Below are 15,732 nucleotides of genomic sequence, written 5' to 3'. Positions count from 1 at the left end.
CCCTTGGAGAAGAAAATGGCAACCCACTCCAACATTCTTATCTGGGAAATCCCATGGAAAGAAGGGCCTGGGGGCCATACTCCATGGATCACAAAGAGTCAGATAGGACTTAGTGACTAAACCAAAAACAATTTTATTGCATAAGTACACACTTAGGCATATATTAAATTCTTGAGGCTTCCCTGGTGGCTCAGAGGTTAAAGCGTCTGCCTCTAATGCAGGAGACCTGGGTTCGATCCCTCGGTCGCGAAGATTCCCTGGAGAAGGAAATGATAACCCACTCTAGTATTCTTGCCTGGAGAATCCCGTGGACGGAGAAGCCTGGTAGACTACAGTCCATGGGGTCACAAAGAGTCGGACATGACTGAGCAACTTCACAGAACAAAAATACTTCTTTAATCCTTGAATTATCCTTTCTAGTTAATGACACATCATCCATTTTCACTTTTTGTGAATAACAATGATCACTGTATGGTTTTTTTAAATATTATATTTCAAACACTTAATTTCTGGAGCCTCCTGACTGTAGACTAGAGAGAACCAACCTTCTGAGATACAAGAAAGAACATATTTCAAGGAGAGGAGAAAAAATTTTTCAAAAGCTGTTATATCATTCACTAGAGAGAGTGAGATCAAGATTTAGGTTGATAGTATTAGTGATAACCATGGCCACAGCCAGAGACATTCTCACTTAGAAATAATCTATATTTTTCAAAGCACTTAATCTCAGGGCTCCAACAACTAATTATCTTGTTAAATTGCTACCATCTCCCTTAGGAGACTTTCTTATTTGAGCCCTGACATGCTGGGCAGAAAGTAGATGGTCATAAATTATTTGAGAGAAAGTTTATCTATGAGGGAAAGATGGCTCTTTTCCTAATAATGCAAAGAGTTGTATCTTGGAGAGGTCTCAGAATGCACACAGGCTCTCCCCAGGTGGAAGGTCAAAGTGTTCAGAGACCGAACATGTTGCTTATTAGTAATTTCTCAGAGGTGGGTTGGATCAGAATGGGACTATGACTTGTGAAAACTTTACTCAGGAAACCAGAACTGAATAATAGAGTATCTGATTCTGTACAATCAAACTAAAGACTTCATGAAAATCACAAAGGTGAAACTATAGTCTGTTTGATCTGAGTCATCTCTTGGGATAATGCTACTTTATGTGGAGGGCTGAGTCATAGGATTCTAGTTTTTAACACCCAGTTTCACAAGACCAGCTTTAATCTAAAAAGTTTTAAGTATTGCAAGTTAAAATATATGACTTTGTTAAAAATAATGTGTGTACTGAGGGGAAAATATAATTTGAAAATCATCAATATAACATACCCTCTTCATTTGAAAAAAATATATAAAGTGTCTTTCTCAAAGACCACTGCACTAGCAGAACCAGAATATTCTGTTCTATAGAAAGCTTCTTGCCTCACAGCCTTCTGAAAGTCTGCCACTCTCATTTCAGAGTGCTTCATACATATTTAGTTGATAAAGTTTCAGAGACTGTGATATTCCCCCATGAAGACAACTTATTTCCAGCCTCACTGTAAAGATTAGAAAATCGAGCCTTAGAATCTAGCTATGCTTTCATGTCTACACAAGTGGTTGGTAGTAGAGAGGGTGACAGAACCCCTGATGAGGCACTTCCACTAGAGAGCCTTTCTCTGGAACATCCCTACCTAGGCCCCAGACCCCTTCACGTCATCATGCGTTCAGCTGTCAATATTTCCTGACTCTTCAGTCTCCTGTTTCTCTGAACTATGAAATACAACTGAAAATCTGGAATATAATTTTTAAAGCTTAGTTTGAGTGTAAGTCCATGTCCCCTTTCTCCCCCCTATTTTTTATTTATTTTATTTTTGGCCATACCACGCAACATGCATGATCTCAATTACCTGACCAGTGATCAAACCCACTCTTCCTACATTGGAAGCATGGAGACTTAATCACTGGACCACCAGGGAAGTCCTATTGTGTCCCTTTAAAAGACAGCATTGATAGTAGTCTCTTATGAGCCTTTGTATTTCTGTGTTTTCTGTTGTGATATCTCCATTTTCATTTCTAATCCTGTTGATTTGACTACTATCAGCAACTATATGCCAATAAAGTGGATAACTTGGAAGAAATGGACAAATTCTTAGAAAACTATAACCTTCCAAAACTGAACCAGGAAGAAATAGAAAATCTTAACAGACCCATCACAAGCACAGAAATTGAAACTGTAATAAAAAAATCTTCCAACAAATAAAAGCCCAGGACCAGATGGCTTCACAGGTGAATTCTACCAAAATTTTAGATAATAGCTAACACCCATCCTACTCAAACTCTTCAAGAAAATTGCAGAGGAAGGTAAACTGCCAAACTCATTCTATGAGGCCACCATCACCCTAATACGAAAACCAGACAAAGATGCCACAGAAAAAGAAAACTACAGGCCAATAGCACTGATGAACATAGATGCAAAAATCCTCAACAAAATTCTAGCAAACAAAATACAACAACATATTAAAAAGATCATACATCATGACCAAGTGGGCTTTATCCCAGGGATACAAGGATTCTTCAATATTTGCAAATCAATTAATGTGATACACTAAAGTAACAAACTGAAAGATAAAACCATATGATTATCTCAATAGATTCAGAGAAAGACTTTGACAAAACTCAACATCCATTTATGATTAAAAAAAAAAAAACCCTCCAGAAAGCAGGCATAGAAGGAACATGCTGCTGCTGCTGCTGCTGCTGCTGCTGCTAAGTCGCTTCAGTCTTGCCCAACTCTGTGTGACCCCATAGACAGCAGCCCACCAGGCTCCCCGTCCCTGGGATTCTCCAGGCAAGAACACTGGAGTGGGTTGCCATTTCCTTCTCCAATGCATGAAAGTGAAAAGTGAAAGTGAAATTGCTCAGTTGTGTCCGACTCTTAGCAACCCCATGGATTGTAGCCCACCAGGCTCCTCTGTCCATGGGATTTTCCAGGCAAGAGTGCTGGAGTGGGGTGCCACTGCCTTCTCCTAGAAGGAACATACCTCAACATAATAAAAGACATATATGATAAACCCACAGCAAACATTATCCTCAATGGTGAAAAATTGAAAGCATTTTCCCTAAAGTTACGAAAAAGACAAGGGTGCCCACTCTCACCACTGCTATTCAACATAGTTTTGGATGTTTTAGCCACAGCAATTAGAGAATAAGAAGGAATAACAGGAATCCAGATTGGAAAATAAGAAGTAAAAATCTCACTATTTCTAGATGACATGATCCTCTACATAGAAAACCTTAAAGACACCACAAGAAAATTACTAGAGCTAATCAATGAATGGGAAGGAAATGGCAACCCACTCCAGTACTCTTGCCTGGAAAATCCTGTGGACAGAGAAGTGTGGTAGGCTACAGTCCATGGGGTCGCAAAGAGTCTAGTAAAGCTGCAGGATATAAAATCAACACACAGAAATCCCTTGCATTCCTATACCCTAACAATGAGAAAACAAAAAGAGAAATCAAGGAAACAATTCCATTTGTCATTGCAACGAAAATAATAAAATACTTAGGAATAAATCTACCTAAAGAAACAAAAGACCTATATATAGGAAACTATAAAATACTGATGAAGGAAATCAAAGATGACACAAATAGATGGAGAAATATACCATGTTCATGGCTTGGAAGAATCAATATAGTGAAAATGAGTATACTACCCAAAGCAATCTATAGATTAAATCCAATCCCTATCAAGGTACCAATGGTACCTTTCACAGAACTAGAGCAAATAATTTCACAATTTCTAGAGAAATACAAAAAAACTCAAATAGCCAAAGCAATCTTGAGAAAGAAGAATGGAACTGGAAGAATAAACATACCTGACTTCAGACTATACTACAAAGCTACAGTCATCAAAACAGAATGGTACTGTCACAAAGGCAGAAATATAGATCAGTGGAACAAAATAGATCCACATACCTATGGACACCTTATCTTTGACAAAGGAGGCAAGAATATACAATGGAGAAAAGACAATCTCTTTAACAAGTGGTGCTGGGAAAACTGGTCAACCACTTGTAAAAGAATGAAACTAGAACATTTTCTAACACTATACACAAAAATTAACTCAAAATGGATTACAGATCTAAATGTAAGACCAGAAAATATAAAACTCCCAGAGGAAAACATTGGCAGAACACTCTCTGACATAAATCAGAGCAGGATCCTCTATGACCCACCTCCCAGAGTAATGGAAATAAAAGCAAAAATAAATAAATGGGGCCTAATTAAACTTAAAAGCTTATGCACAATGAAGGAAACTATAAGCAAGGTGAAAAGACAGCCTTCAGAATGGGAGAAAATAATAGCAAATGAAGCAACTGACAAAGGATTGATCTCACAAATATATAAGCAGCTCATGCAGCTCAATACCAGAAAAATAAATGACTGAATCAAAAAAAAAATGGGCTAAATAACTAAACAGACATTTCTCCAAAGAAGACATACAGATGGCTAACAAACACATGAAAAGATGCTCACATCACTCATTACCAGTGAAATACAAATCAAAACCACAATGAGGCACTATCTCATGCTAGTCAGAATGGCTGTATAAAAAAGTCTACAAACAATAAATAAAGTTGGTGGGAATGCAAACTAGTACAGCCACTATGGAGAACTGTGTGGAGTTTCTTTAAAACTCCAGTGTGGAGATTCTTTAAAAAACTGGAAATAGAACAGCCATACGACCCAGCAATCCCACTGCTGGGCATACCCGAGGGAGCCAGACTTGAAAGAGACATGTGTACCCCAGCGTTCATCACAGCAATGTTTACAATAACTAAGACATGGAAGCAAACTAGATGTCCATTGGGAGATAAATGGATAAGAAAGCTGTGGTACATATATACAATGGAATATTACTCAGCTATAAAAAAGAATGCATTTGAGTCTGTTCTAATGAGGTGGATGAAACTGGAGCCTATTATTCAAAGTGAAGTAAGGCAGAAAGAAAAACACCAATACAGTCTAATAATGCATGTATATGGAATTTAGAAAGAAGGTAATGATGACCCTATATGTGAGACAGCAAAAGAGACACAGATGTAAAGAACAGACTTTTGGACTCTGTGGGAGAAGACAAGGGTGGGATGATTTGAGAGAATAGCATTGAAACATGTGAATTACCATATGTGAAACAGATCGCTAGTCCAGGTTCGATGCATGAGACAGGGCACTCAGGGCCAGTGCACTGGGACAACCCCGAGGGATGAGATGGGAAGGAAGGTGGGAGGCGGGTTCAGGATGGGGGACACATGTACACCCATGGCTGATTCATGTGAATGTATGGCAAAAACCAGTACAATATTATAAACTAATTAGCCTGCAATTTAAATAAATTAATTAATTTACAAAAAAAAAAAAAAAGGCACTGAAAATTCTTTCTCCTCTGTGCTTCATTCAAAAGAATATTCTGATGCAAAATTTTTATTTTGCATGCTGGATATGTGATCTATTAAGAATTCTCTTTTAAGCAAGAAAAAATTTTAAGTAAAACAAAATTAGTGCCTGATGAACTATGGACTGAGGTTTGCGACATTGTACAAGAGACAGGGATCAAGAACATCCCCGTGAAAAAACCAAAACGGTTGTCTGGGGAGGCCTTACAAATATCTGTGAAAAAAAGAAAAGCGAAAGCAAAGGAGAAAAGGAAAGATATAAGCATCTGAATGCAGAGTTCCAAAGGATAGCAAGGAGAGATAAGAAAGGTTTCCTCAGCAATCAGTGCAAAGAAATAGAGGAAAACAATAGAATGGGAAAGACTAGAGAGCTCTTCAAGAAAATTAGAGATATGAAGGGAATATTTCATGTAAAGATGGGCTTGATAAAGGACAGAAATTGTATGGACCTAACAGAAGCAGAAGATATTAAGAAGAGGTGGCAAGAATACACAGAAGAACTGTACAAAAAACTGCTTCACGACCCAGAAATCACGATGGTGTGATCACTGACCTAGAGCCAGACATCCTGGAATGTGAAGTCAAGTGGGCCTTAGAAAGCATCACTATGAACAAAGCTAGTGGAGGTGATGGAATTCCAGTTGAGCTATTTCAAATCCCGGAAGATGATGCTGTGAAAGTGCTGCACTCAGTATGCCACCAAATTTGGAAAACTCAGCAGTGGCCACAGGACTGGAAAAGGTCAGTTTTCATTCCAGTCCCAAAGAAAGGCAATGCCAAAGAATGCTCCAAGTACCACACAATTGCACTCGTCTCACACGCTAGTAAAGTAATGCTCAAAATTCTCCAAGCCAGGCTTCAGCAATACATGAACAGTGAATTTCCAGATGTTTAAGCTAGTTTTAGAAAAGGCAGAGGAACCAGAGATCAAATTGCCAACATCCGCTGGATCATCGAGAAAGAAAGACAGTTCCAGAAAAACATCTATTTCTGCTTTATTGACTATGCCAAAGCCTTTGACTGTGTGGATCACAATAAACTGTGGAAAATTCTGAAAGAGATGGGAATACCAGACCACACGACCTGCCTCTTGAGAAACCTATATGCATGTGAAGAAGCAACAGTTAGAACTGGACATGGAACAACAAACTTGTACCAAATAGGAAAAGGAGTACGTCAAGGCTGTATATTGTCACCCTGCTTATCTAATTTATATGCAAAGTACATCATGAGAAATGCTGGGCTGGAAGAAGCACAAGCTGGAATCAAGATTGCTGGGAGAAATATCAATAACCTCAGATATGCAGATGACACCACCCTTATGGCAGAAAGTGAAGAGGAACTCAAAAGCATCTTGATGAAAGTGAAAAAGGAGAGTGAAAAAGTTGGCTTAAAACTCAACATTCAGAAAACGAAGATAATGGCATCTAGTCCCATCACTTCATGGCAAATAGATGGGGAATCAGTGGAAACAGTGGCAGACTTTATTTTTGGGGACTCCAAAATCAGTGCAGATGGTGACTGCAGCCATGAAATTAAAAGACACTTACTCCTTGGAAGGAGAGTTATGATCAACCTAGATAGCATATTCAAAAACAGAGACATTACTTTGCCAACAAAGGTCTATCTAGTCAAGGCTATGGTTTTTCCACTAGTCATGTATGGATGTGAGAGTTGGACTATGTAGGAAGCTGAGCTCCAAAGAATTGATGCTTTTGAACTGTGGTGTTGGAGAAGACTCTTGAGAGTCCCTTGGACTGCAAGGAGATCCAACCAGTCCTTTCTAAAGGAGATCAGTCTTGGGTGTTCTTTGGAAGGAATGATGCTAAAACTGAAACTCCAGTACTTTGTCCACCTCATGTGAAGAGTTGACTCATTGGAAAAGACTCTGATGCTGGGAGGGACTGGGGGCAGGAGGAGAAGGGGACGGGACGCCAGAGGATGAGATGGCTGGATGGCATCACTGACTCAATGGACATGAGTTTGAGTGAACTCCAGGAGTTGGTGATGGACAGGGAGGCCTGGTGTGCTGCAATTCAAGGAGTCAGACACGACTGAGCAACTGAACTGAACTGAAGACAAAATAGTACTAGCTCTTAGAAAAAGTCAACTTTTAAAATAATAATGATAATTTTTAATTGTATCATTCTTGACTTGTTTAATAATTTCATTTTTATTTTGTAATCATGTATTAATCATCATAAATTGATTTGCTCACAGATGACCCATTTTATAAATGTGTATGCTTATTTTAAATGACTGGACCTATTTAGTCCAGTGATACCAATGTGTAGATAGAAAGTGATATAATAATTGCTTAATTTCTTGAGTGATGGTAATTATTTGTGTGGATATATTAAAAACTGGTGTAAGTATCGGTTATATAGTATAGAATATTCATGTTAAAGGAGACAGTGTTTAGATATTTGGCCCTAGCTTATTAAAGGTATTTGTTCTTATTCTGGAAAGGAAAGATTAAAGATGACAACTGCTATTCATTTTGCACTTGGCTCTACTTGAAAATATTCCTGTGACTAGGTGTAGCTTTCTGCTTAGATAGCAGAAATGACACCAATACCCCGACAAGAAGGATACTGTAGTTTGTGATGGCTGTTTATTACCTGAACTTGTACATCATTTTACAAAGTTTTGTTATATACACCATCAGGAAAAGTTCTACTGTTTCTCTTACCTCTTCCCCCTCTCTCTTTTTCATTCCCTAAGCACCAAATTGTCTGTCAGACCTTCCACCTATATCCTTCCATTGTACACTTCATCATTCCCATTTTATCTTTTTGTGGTTCATTACAGATAATTTTTTTTTCTTTTCTAAATTTCTGATTAATAATTTTCTCTTCATCTTTGTCTATTTAAAAAGGAATGCTATATAGGTAAAGACTGGTGGAGTATACAAAAAAGTGTGAAATATATATTCAATATCACTCGGTTCCCTTTTGTTGGGGCTTCCCAGGGGGCTCAGTGGTAAAATAACCCATCTGTCAATGCAGGAGATGCAACAGATGTAGGTTTGATCCCAGGATCAGGAAGATCCTCTAGAGGAGGAAATGGTAACCTACTCCAATATTTTTGCCTGAAAAATCCCATGGACAGAGGAGCCTGGTGGCCCACTGTCCAGGGACTCGCAAGGTTCAGACACGACTGAGCATTACCATACAAGCACGAGTTAGCTGTTGTGATGGTATTTTATTTCCTATTTTAAAGTGAAGTAAAATTGGAGAAGTAAGTCACCCCACCAGTGCTAAACAGCTCACTCTGAAAACAAAGAAAACCTAAATCCAGGGCATTTTCTATCATATTTTAAGTACTTCATGTTAAAAGGAAATTTCAGTAAATTAGATTTTACATCAACAAAGAACCTAGATGTGTTTTTTAGCGCATGTTTTAGTTGCAGGAGAAGAGGTAGGCCAGAGTGTTATTATTGCTGTTGTTCAGTGACTAAGTCCTGTAGAACTCTTTTGTGACCCCATAGATTGTAACCCACCAAGCTCCTCTGTCCATGGGATTTCCCAGGCAAGAATACTCGAGTGAGTTGACAGGTCCTTCCCCAGGGAATCTACCTGACCTAGGGATGGACTCTGAGTCTCCTGAACTGAAAGGTGGATTCTTTACCACTGAGCCACCAGGAAAGCCCCTAGGATAGAATGAGTGTCTACTAACTGAGGAGACACACAAAAAGAAAGTAAAGTTACCATTAATGGGGGTAAAGGAAAATTTTAAAACATGAGAATTAACTATGTAAACATTTTAATCTCTTCTCTTTTTTAAAACTATTTAATCCAGTAATTATAGTTTCCCTTAAATAATTCTAATCTTTGATATCCATCTTATTTTTATATGAAATGTGTGATATTAAACTAATTCCTCTCTTTATAATCATTTGAAATTATTTTATGGGAACTGTGAATACTACAATGTTAATATAATCAGAGACTAAGAAAAAATTTTCTCCAAAACTGTGTACTGGATTTAGAAAAAAATATATTTTATTTTCTATTTACAAAACATGTTATGAAAGGACTTCAAGGAAAAAAATAATTTTTCTTTCATACATCTCCTTTGTACTTTGAATTTTTATGTATGGGACTAGTTCCACTGTCAGAAATGGCTTAGGATAACACATGACCTACTAGGGAGAATCAAATACACTTGAACTTAACAATATTTCTGCCTGCATTCTTTGATCAGGTTGTTTAAAATCTATGCATTACAAATCATTTATTTATAATATGGAGCTTGAGATACTTACCCTGACTGATTAATGTGAACACTAAAATTGGATAATGGGTATAAAAACTCCTAGAACAAGATCTAATACATTCTAAGAGCTTAACATGTAGAATGAGGGTTGGCTCTGCCCTGAAAATGGGAAAATTAAAGCAGACAGTCTTTGTCAAGACTAGGGTGGTCTCATCATCTGGGTCTCTTCTGCTCAATGAGTTCCACCTATTTCATCCTTACTAAATTTCTTACACACTAGCCACATGTATCAGAGTCACCTGGACACACATTTAAAATATAAATTCCTGGGCTACACCTCAGATTCACATATGAGACTCTTTGGATCCAGGGAAAAGAACATAAAAATTTAAAGGTAAATAATCAGTTTGGTATTTATTTATATCACTGTCAAATTTTATTTTTAACCATGTTTATTACCCGCATTGTTATTTTGCAAGTTTTGCTTCTTTTTAAAATATGAAATATAGCATGTAAGTTTAAGGTGTCCAATATGTTGATTTGAATCATTTATATATTCCAATATGATTACCAATGCAGCATTAGCTAATGCCTTATTACACTACACATTATGACACGAGAACAATCAAGAACTAGCCTCTTAGAAACTTTTAAGTTTATAATAGGGTGTGAAAGTGAAAGTCACTCAGTTGTGTCCGACTCTTTGTGATTCCATGGAATTCTCCTGGTCAGAATACTGGAGTGTGTAGCCTTTCCCTTTTCCAGGGGCTCTTCCCAACCCAGGGATCCAATCAAGGTCTCCCTCATTGCAGCAGATTCTTTACCAGCTTAGCCACAAGGGAAGCCCCAGAATACCGGAGTGGGTAGCCTATCCCTTCTTCAGGGGATCTTCCCAAACCAGGAATTGAATTGGGGTCTCCTGCATTGCAGGTGGATTCTTTACCAACTAAGCTATCAGGGAAGCCCCTAGGATGTAGAAGATTGTAATTTAGCATGTGAAATGAGCACAGTTGTCCAGAGAAGACTCTTGAGAGTTCCTTGGACAGCAAGAAGATCAAACCAGTAAATCCTAAAGAAAATTAACTCTGAATATTCATTGAAAGGACTGAAGCTGAAGCTCTAATACTTTGCCATCTGATGAGAACAGTCAATTCATTGGAAGAGACCCTGATGCTGGGAAAGATTGAAGGCAAATAGAGAAGAGAGTGGCAGAGGATTAAATGGTTAGATAGCATCACAGACTCAATGGACATGAATTGGAGTAAACTCTGCGGGCCATGGTGAAGGACAGGGAAGCCTGGCATGCTGCAGTCCACGGGGTTGCAGAGTCAGACAAGACTTAGTGATTGAACAAAAAGACTGCAACTGCTATGCTGTGAATTAGTTCTCAAAACTTTTTAAAATCTAAGTTTGTACCCTTAAACAACATATTCCTTGCCCCTTCCCCTAGCTTCATAACTATTATTTTACTCTGTTTTGTGAGCTTGGCAATTTTAGATTTCACATGATTAGCAAAAGGATAGAATATTTGTCTTCCTTTATCTAACTTATTTCACCTAGCATAACGCCCTTCAAGTTCATCCATGTTATTACAAATGGCAAAATTTCCTTCTTTTTAAACCTGAATAATATTCCACTGCATGCCTATGTCACATGTTCTTTATCCATTGATCTATCTATGGACATTTGGATGGTTTACATTTCTTGGCTATTGTGCATAATCCTGCAATGAGAATGGGAGTGCAGATATATATGAAGAGGATGTATATGGGTGCATTTTAAAATGATACAGATAGAAAAATATGTTTTATAAGATTATTTTTTCTCAAAACAAGTTTTAAAAACACATATGTGTAGTGATTAAACATGACTCAACAGATGCAAAAGGGCTTTTGGAAGCAATGAAATAGAAGGACATATTAAAATAAGATAAAGCTGAGGGTGGAGGAGAGAAATTTAATAATCCCCAGTAGAATGATAAAACAGGATAAGCTTTAAGATGTACCTAGCAAAAAATTGGAATGAAAATGTCAGAGGTTGAAATATCATGATATTTATCTCACATTCCTATAATTTTATTTTATGGATACTCTCTTTGCTATTATACATATTATAAATTCCACCTACCCTGAGATAAGATATCTTTATTTTACTTGATTTATAATACATTTTATTATCTTATAGATAAGGACCACAAAATCTGGAATTTTATTACTTGGTTAAGGTCAAACTAATTTTAAAATGGAAGGAGAATTTTTGTTCCCACATATCAGTTCTGATCATCTTATAAGAGCAAATTAATGTACTTATTTATGAGAAAATTATTTTAAAATAAAATGATAACATTATATTACTTTTTCTCCTACTAATTTTTAGTCTTAAGCATGTTAGATTCTACTTACAAAAATGAAATTATTAAATTATCTCCCTCATAATTTCAAATACTTCATTGTCTCAAAGATAATTAAAATATGCAAAATGAAAATTAATACTTCTCAAGACTATGTAAAGAAATAATTTTGATAGCATAATAACTAAAACTTCTGCTAGTCTATCTTTAAAATGCCTAAAAGAAGCAAACTGTGAACTGAATGAAGCACCCAAACTTCTACAGCTTGATTCTGTGATAAAAAAAAAAGGACTTTTAATAATATTTTTTGATTGCTCTTGAAGATATGTACCTCTTTCTATTTGTATTTCCTATTTGATAGTTAGCTTAGTTATATGATTTGCATAGTATCAGAGGGCTATCTGTTCTTTTTCTGTCTAAAGGAACTCTGCCAATAATCTGTATATTAACATGTGATTTTATATGTGTTGTAAATACTACACTCCATTATGTAATTTGCCTTATTTGTACATGTTTTCCAAATAAGAACTTTAAAAAAAATGGCTCTGACATAAAAATTTATATTTTTCCCCACTTAAGTTCTTATATCTTTCTAGTTTGATAAGGTTGTGTTAGTTTCCTATCACTATTGTAACATATCTCCATTAATCGAGTGGCTTAAATCAGCACAGATTTATGATCATGCAGCTCCATGGGTCACAGTCTAAAATTGGTTGGCAGCGCTGTTTTTCTTCTGGAAGCTCTGGGGGAGAATTTGTTGATGTACCTTTTGCAGATTTTAGAAGCTGACAGCATTCACTGGCTCATGCACCAGTGCCCCATCTTCAAGGCCAGCAATGTAACATCTTCCTCTCCTTCTTGCTGCCACTCTCTCTCTCTCCTGTTACAGTGTTTATGTCCTTACATCTCTTCTCCCTCTCTGCTTCTCTGACTGTGACCCATCTGCTTCCTTTTTACCACTTTTCCCATCTCAAGACTCAATCTAATCACATCCACAAAATTCCTTCTGCAATATAAAGGATAAGGTAACATATTCACAAATTCTGAGGTTGAGAATATTGATATCCTGGGTGGGGGGAACAACATTCTGTCTACCCAAATGATATTAGGCTAAGATTATTTATAGAAACATATATATATATATATATATATATATACATATATATATTCATTTCCCTATATTTTCTTCCATTAACTATATAAAGTAGTCTATATTATATATATAGTTTAATATCTAAAATATTTAATTTATATATATATATGTGTGTGTGTGTGTGTCTGTATGTCACCTTTTGGGTATGCTATATATATATATATATCATTAGCCACATCGTGCAGCTTGCGGGATCTTATTTCCCTGACCAGGGATTGAACTTGCATCCCCAGCAGTGAAAGTACTGAGTCCTAACTACTGGTCCACCAGGGAATTTGCACCTGAAATATACTTAAAATAAGGTTAGCTTCATTTTTTTTCAAAAAAAATTCCCAACTTTCCTATTCTTTGTTAGAATGATAAATATCTGTTGCTATCACATATACTAATTTCTCATATATTAGAAAATATTGTGCTTTTTACCTTTATCCTATCACATTGGCCTGTCTTGCAAATAGCAAATTAATTATTATAGCCCATTACTATATTTTCTATATAATTTGGGATATATTATTAATTTTGTTCTTAATTTTTTAGTAAAACTCAATAAATAATTATACATATAATTCACCTCATTCTATAAAATACTTATGGGAATTTTACTGAGATTTTTAAGAATGTATAGTTTGATTTAGAAATTGCATATCATTACATTATTGTATTACATTTATAATTTTCTTTAGAATACACAAAGGGAAGCTCACTTCAAGGTTCACACATAGTGAAACTTTTTAAAAGTATACAGTATGAGAATGTTCTGTTTGAGAGCTGCTAAATGAAGATGGACTCAGTTGTTCATCTGGGTCTACAATTTTAGTGAGCATCTGACCATGATGGAGCATATGAACTGATCTTCTGGAGAAGTTAGAGGCTATTTAAGGAAGGACTTGAAGTTTCTGGTAGTGACCACATGGTGACTATTTTATCTACAGAAGTAAAAGTAGTAGCAGAAGTATTTTGATTCACTGATAGGAGTGGCATTTGTAAATGATGCCTCCTTAAGTAAAAATAACAATTACAAAATATATGAAATGTAAAGCAAAAATATAAAAGGTTGAATATAATTTGATTTCTGAAAGAATTTTATCAGTAGAAGGGAAATTTATAAATGGTACTTTGTTTCTTTTAATCTGTTATTTTTTTTTAATAAATTATACACTCTTTCAATTAAATATAGGGAACTAGAAGTAAGCTAGGAAGGCTTTGAGAGTGCTGAAATGTGACCAGTATAATAATGACTGATTGTTCTGGTGCTCATAAAAATAACTAACAAAAAATAGTTTTTTACAATGTGTTCTAAAGTGATAAATTAATAATAATTATCCTTATAGCCAAAGAGGAGAGCTGACTAGATAAACTCATCCATCACTTCTTGGGAGAGGAAACCTTTAGTTGATTTGCCAAATTATAATAAAATCCTAATAATTAATACACACTTTTAACCAAACTAATAGAATAGACAACTATATCCTTGTGATAGAATAACTGATCATGTGATATTGGCCAAAAAACATTTAAAAAAGTAAATCATTTTAGAGAAAAATGCCAGGTACCAAAATGCTAAAATTTAAGTAAAACGTATGAATTTAGAAAAGCTTTTAATGTCATAGGGAATGACGTTAACTCTATAAGATGTTATAGACATTATAGACATTAACTCTATAACTCTATAATAATGTCATTAACTCTATAAGAAAAATTCAACCAGATGCCCAAAGGACTGGGTTCCAATTCACCTGGTGAAAAGGACTATATTTCAAGCAAATTCAGTTTATTAAAAACCTAAATTCTGATTCTATGTCAGCTTGTCTAAGATGAAATTGTTTGTCTCTGGGTTCTGGTAAGATTACAGAAGTTCTAGGAAAGTACCAAAATAAATAACTCTAAAGAGCTCTGAAAACCAGTATAAAAATAATTAAAAAATAAACTAATCATGATGTTAATATCTAGAATTGGCTATGTTATACACACAGTAGTTGATTGCATAAGATTCAGAATTCTGTATATTTTGTCTTATAATGTAGTTGAAAGGACCAGAAGAATTATTCTCCCTAATATTACATTACAGTAAACTATTTATTTAAATAATGTTTTGTGGTTGCTTTTTTTTTCTTATGAACAAAAATACCTTGGCGCTACAGGATATTTGCCCAGCAATATGTCTGGACAATGTTCCCAGTAGAGAACACCTAAAAATGCTTCATAAAAATTTATTTAAATAAGTTTTTAGTAAATACAGTGCCAACTACACTAAAGAAAAGGAATTCCTTGAAGATATATTGTGGTGTAAAGATGTTCTTTAAATGTGCTGGTATCTAAAGACAGCACTTGTCATTTGAGGATATCTTGATCTAACCCGGATAGACTGGAGATTTTTAATAGGCTGTATAAAGAACAGAGAGAATTCATTCTGGGAATGTCACAAGGTGGGAGACAGTATTAGAACAGTATCAGAATCTAAGGAAACCCCAAAATAAAACTCAGTTGGAAAATGGGGGTGGGGAAATGACATTGTAGATTGATTCAATTGATATTTGATGTTTTAAACTTGACAACAGGTTGAACGGATAAGA

This window comes from Bos javanicus, chromosome 16, assembly GCF_032452875.1.
Source record: "Bos javanicus breed banteng chromosome 16, ARS-OSU_banteng_1.0, whole genome shotgun sequence".
Lineage (NCBI taxonomy): Eukaryota > Metazoa > Chordata > Mammalia > Artiodactyla > Bovidae > Bos > Bos javanicus.
Note: the sequence above shows the minus strand (reverse complement) of the source record.